Here is a 6,000-nt window from a genome sequence, read left to right as displayed (position 1 = left end):
ACTTGCTTTTTATGTTTCTGCTGTACAGAGCAGCTGCTGCAGCCAAAGGAGTGTGTAGAGAAAGGTTATGCATGACTGCGAGGCCCGTTGGGGGCCAGTGCATGGAGCCACTGCACAGGAGTTCTGATGGCCAGGTGCCAGAGGACCTGCAGGAAGCCACCCTTCAACATGTCCGCCTCTGCCCTCAGCACGGGGGCTCAGGACGGATTTGTGCGACCTAGTCTGTCCTCATCAGAGACTGGGCACTGTTAATCACTGGATCAATGACCATTACTTATGCATACTGAGCTGAACACGATATTTCAGGAGCCAGTCGGATACTCTTCAGATGTATTTGTAATGAGGAAGTTTTTTTGGCAAGAGTGAGAGCAAAGACATCTTGGCACTGATTCATACTAATTGCCTCTGTGTAGGCTATAATACTTTTATTCTCATGCACCGTATGACCAAGTCACGAATACAGTATGCTACAAGAAATTTGGCAGCATGTTTGTTTTTCAACTGACCAGACAGCATCACTAAGCTCTCCCCCACCGTGCGTCACATTTGATACCAAACTGCATCCATAAAAAAGTCCGAAAACAGGCCACAACAGACCATATTCACTATTTATAGTGATGCAGAGTCCATGTTTAGCCCACACTCTGGGCTCTGAGTGTACCATTAAAAAGGCTTCCTGCTTCGATTTAGAAGCTATTAGCAGGCTTGACTTGTCCCACCGGTTTAGGTCAAGAGGTAGAACGAGTCCATCTTTCTTCGTGTGTGTGTGTGTGTGTGTGTGTGTGTGTGTGTGTGTGTGCGCGCGTGTGTGTAAACTCACCGACATGCCAGTCATCACTGAGTCAGGAATATCCTCATTTCTCGAACACCATACCTGTCATCATTAATTAATTCTTTTTGTGAACATAATCACTGACGGCGCAGCCTGTCCGCTTTTTGCTCTGAAAATGGAAAACAAAATGCTCCGAAGACTCATTTTATAACAGCTGGTATATTTAGGGTTGAATAGACCATTGACTTGTTAAAACAGGAAAATCAAAGGTGGAATTTATACTATTAATGATGGCTGCATTCCATTTAGGTGAGAAAATACTCCAAACTGCTAGCTACTTCAAGCTACAATAGGTGTCTCCAAGCCATACATCACCATGATGACACACACAGACTTACAAGGTGAATACAATAACAGCCTATGCTGTTGTGGCTGACACGCTAAACACAAAGTACAGCTTAGGCTAAGGGTGGTGTCTTTAGTTACCTACCCCAACAGGGTCGTGTTTTCACCCATATCTGTTTGTTGGTTGGCTGGTTTGTTTGCAGAAAACTACTGATTGGATCTTCACAAACCTTTATTCGGATAAAGGGACGGATTCAGGAATTTTTTCGCAGTTTCTTCAACATTGTGAAATAGGATGTTTTTCCACATTTTTTTCAATTTCTCAGGAATGATGTGTGGACCTTGATGAAAAAAATCCGGTGTATTAAGGTGCCTGTATCAAGACTGTTGGGCCGTGGTGGAGGTATGCGCAGTACTGAGCCATTCTAGTTTTGCAGGTATTTGGTCATTACCTAAGTATCCGACAAATTAAAGTTTTGACCTGATGATGGTGCAAGATGATAAGACAAGGTATCACCAAGTGTATTAAAATTCAGGGTGACATGGATATCTGGACCAAAGTTGATGGCAATCCATCCAGTCGCCATTCAGACAGTAAACTCATGACCCTCCAAACAACCTTTCCTAAAGCCATGCTGCTAGGCCATGAGGCTGAAAGTGTTTTATAGGCTTTGACTTAGCAAGATCAGTCAGGAGGGAGAAGTTAGGTTTAGAAAAACCAATGTGCCATTTCTTTTTTTTTTAACTCATGAAGGTAAGGTAAACAATAAATGGTACATTGCTCAGTTTGTGCACACCAGGAAACAGCAGACAGTGTGGTAAGATTCATGGCACCTCCCATGCTAAAGAGTTTAATGATGTGGGGATTTGAGTGATGTGATATGAAATGCCATTCTATAACAAGATGAGGGACAATCCGAGTCCTGCAGGAGGACCCCCACAGTGACTGGAATGTTATTTGTGAGGGCCTCAGGCTGCCGCTGGCACTCCTGCTAACCTGGCAATGTCAAAAGAATGCCAATGAGTGAGGAATTTATTTCTCAAGTATGGGGAAGTGATTGCGTTCAAAGCATTGCATTGTGGTCAGAAATTGCAATACATCTTAGGAGGATCTCTCCGGTGAGAGAGATCTTCTTTTCACATGAGACGCAAGAGAGATCATGTGAAAGAAAGGAGCAGAATACAAAACTCATCAGGGTTGGGAAAAACATTTATTGACAAATCCAGCAGTTTGGGCTTGGATAAAATAAAGCAACTAAAAGTGTGCGTTCATCTTCAGCCAAATTCATTTCATGCCCAGTGCAGCGAGGAAACTGCAGGATGAAATACTTTAATCGCCCTCTCGCAGAGCCAGGGTTACACTTGGTAACCTGAAGTTCTTGTTTGGTATCTCAGCAATCAAAGAAGGAGTTTATCCATCTTTCTGTGATTGCACTCAAGTTTTCTGAAGCTTACTGTGCTGTCCAGATACACACAACAATGTCCCCTTTGCTGTCCTTCGATGCCACTCCAGGTCTCCACTTTACATGGGAGCGGCAGCTAGGATCTGAATTAATGTGTCTTTGAGAGCCTATGCATCCCCCAACATGGTGCTCTTAAATTTGTTGACTGCTCGCTTCTCTTTTGGCATGTTTTGAGGGATTAGACTGATGAGGTGAGGACAGGTAAAAGCTGTTTCTCTGTCTAAATGTGTGCTATCGCATCCACACCCTTTATCCGACTCTTGCTGATACCCACATGGAGTTTTTTTTTTTTTTTTTTGGTTTCTCCACACTGAGAGCCTCAGACATCTGTGCTTCCCTGATGGTGGATTTATGTCACTGCTGCTGTTTGGGACATTTTCAATAAGTTATGATTCTGAAGGGCGTGGACATTCAGAACTTGGAAGGTCGAACATAGGACGCAGATGCTATGGCACTAAAATTCCCCAATTTTAAGCAGAGCAAGTGGCATGGCTGAAAGTACTGATGCCACAGGGTCCAGTTGACTCAGACTGGAGCGCCTGGAAAGCTGGAGAGAGCTACAAAGAACTTATTATCTCAATTAGCCTCACGCTCGAATACTGTATAGTTCAAATCGGTCCAAATCTGTGCTTTCCCCACAGAGTATGATCATCCATCTGCATATACAAATGTACCTAAACCCATGGGATTGAATGCTGCTACAACACATTTTATGCAAACCTTCAAGGTAAGAACGAGCAAGACCACATGGCACTGTTATGCATTTGTAGGTCATGAAAGCCGAGGCATCAAACCATAGAGATTCCCAGTGGGCTCGTTTCGAATGCACACATCCAGGTTGGCATGAGTAGCCCCATGGCCTCGATCGATCAGTATTTCCAGCAGCACTCAGAGATGAAATGTGCACGCACACCACTGCTCTAACCTGAGAGTGAAGGAACCATGTGTGAAGAAGGATGTGTGCTGCCCTCTGCTGGTGAACTGTGTGTAGTTATGTGTGATTACTGTTTCTCACTGATGGTACATGTCACATAAGAAACTGGACGCTTGTAATTTGCATGGATGTGACTTAGTTATACATAAAAACAACAAGTCCAAACCTTATCAAAAAAAAAACTGAAAACATGACTACATGTAATTATAACATATGCTTTGGTGCTATGCTTTGGAGACAGAGGGCAACCTGAGAGATGTTCAGCCAGTAAATGACCACACAACCACTTCTGCTAACTGACCTCATTCTATGAGTGATCCTATAGACTAAAGAAGGGTTGCCTACTGAAACTTAATGGTGGGCCACGGGCCAAAAGCAAACATATGGAAGCCCATTTCCACCAGATAAAGAAAATAAATAGAATAAAACAGAAAAGAAAACAGTTTCCATGGTAAGTCATGATTGTGAGGTAATTGTTGACTTGTTATCTAATAATTATGACCTTTTATCTCATAATTATGACTTATCATGGGAATATTTTGCATTTTTTCATCTTTAACAGGCTGAAATGGGCTTCCATATAAACATCTATTGTATTATATTAAGATGCAATAGGTACTAGGATTGAAAGTTCCCTTAATTGACTGACTTGATTGGGAAAATATAATAAGTTGCATGTCATCTTGGACAATGGCTCCCATCCACTCCATGACTTGGTGGTCAGCCACAGGAGTTCATTCAGTACTAGACTGATCCCACCATGATGCACCACAGAGCGCCACAGGAAATCATTCCTGCCTGTGGCCATCAAACTGTTCAGCTCCTCGCTCTGAGTGTCAGACACTCTGAGTCATTAGGAGGACTCTGGACGCTTTGTTTCTCAAATAATGTGCAATAATTACAACAAATAATATGTAATAACCCATATTTCAACTGTAGCATTATTTATTACACTGTATATATAGATATATTTCTAGTAGAGTGTACATTTCTTATATTTTTATTCTATTTTTATTATTCTTGCTTATATATAGTCTTTATTTTTCTGTTTATTTTTCTGCATATTTTCTAAGAATGGAAGCAGCTGTAAAGTAAGCAATTTCCCCTCGGAGATCAATAAAGTATTTCTGATTAAATAATTAGGGATCCTTCTTATTCAAAGAGCATTTTAACTAGTAAAAAATAAAACAGCATAAACAATATTATTATTTTTAAACGTTTTTTTTTACTCTGAACATCTGGCAGGCCAACGGGCCGATGGCCGGCCCTGGACTAAAATGCTGCTGAGAAGTAGAATACTGCTGGACTAGGGAGCTACACAGACCATCCACACAGAAAACGTTTGTTTATTTGATTATTTTAGCGCCATCACTCTGCAGAAATGGTGATTTGATGCATGGCTGACAAATTAGCTGGCAGTGAATCTGACGTGTGGGCACATTTGTATGTTTCACCAACCTCTAGACTGCATCTATCATTTTATACACTTTCAACAAATTTCATCACAGCTGAAAGTGCAGTACTGGCTCCCTTAGAGTGCACCAAGGGTGACTGGTTGGGTGCAAGTGTTTAAAATTATATAGTGACTATAATGACCTGTCATGGATACTCACTTTGATTTACTCATCCTCCAAGGTATTCATTTCCTTCCCACAGTCCTCGAGGTTCAGGTTAACTGGATGTTGCCCCTTCACTGTAGGGGTGACTGTGCTTCTCTGTCTTTGTGTCAACCCTGCTAAAGGCTGGCTGCTTTTTCAGGGTATTTCCCATTTTTGTCCAGTGCATGCTGGGAAAGGCTCCCAATAATTCTGTACAGTGACAAGTTTGCTCAGAGAATAGCTGGAAAAGCACCCTCAAAGTTGAACTATTTCTGAACAGAGTAATACATTTAAGCAGATACACATCAAATACTCTGCATAAATGTTACGCATCACCATCACAAGGTGCCCGTTTCTTACCATCAGTCACAACCCTAACCCTACACACTGAGTTTCTAGAACCCCAAAAGGTATAAAGCTATTAAGAACTAAGAACATAAAGCAGTACGACCACAGCACCTCAGGGATTTTATTTTTGTCACAAACCAGAATTATTTACCATAGTTTCTCGTTAATATGCTCACAGAGAAATGGCCATCCTTGTGAATTATAAACTGAGTTCATGTGCTATTAATACGACAGCATGGATTTAGAGCAAGGAATATAATGATGTAATGACCTGGATTTTTGAAAAGTGCCACAGATGTTTGCAGAGATTGCCTAAACCACTCCATATGGGTACACTCACATGAGCTTGATCTAATTATGTGAACTGCATGAAGAAAAGAACTTAATGGCATTTTCCCAGTGGATACAACTGACAAATTATTGAAAAAAACAATGCCTTCAATACCAACTTTACATAGAATTTGCTTAAGTGAATAAAGGTGTTAAAGATGTCTGACCAGGACAGGTTTTACATTTAGTTTTAGAGAGCAAAACAATAAG

Source organism: Pagrus major, chromosome 16 (genome assembly GCF_040436345.1).
Source record: "Pagrus major chromosome 16, Pma_NU_1.0".
Lineage (NCBI taxonomy): Eukaryota > Metazoa > Chordata > Actinopteri > Spariformes > Sparidae > Pagrus > Pagrus major.
The sequence above is the reverse complement of the archived record's forward strand: the minus strand, read 5'-3'. Positions refer to the sequence as shown.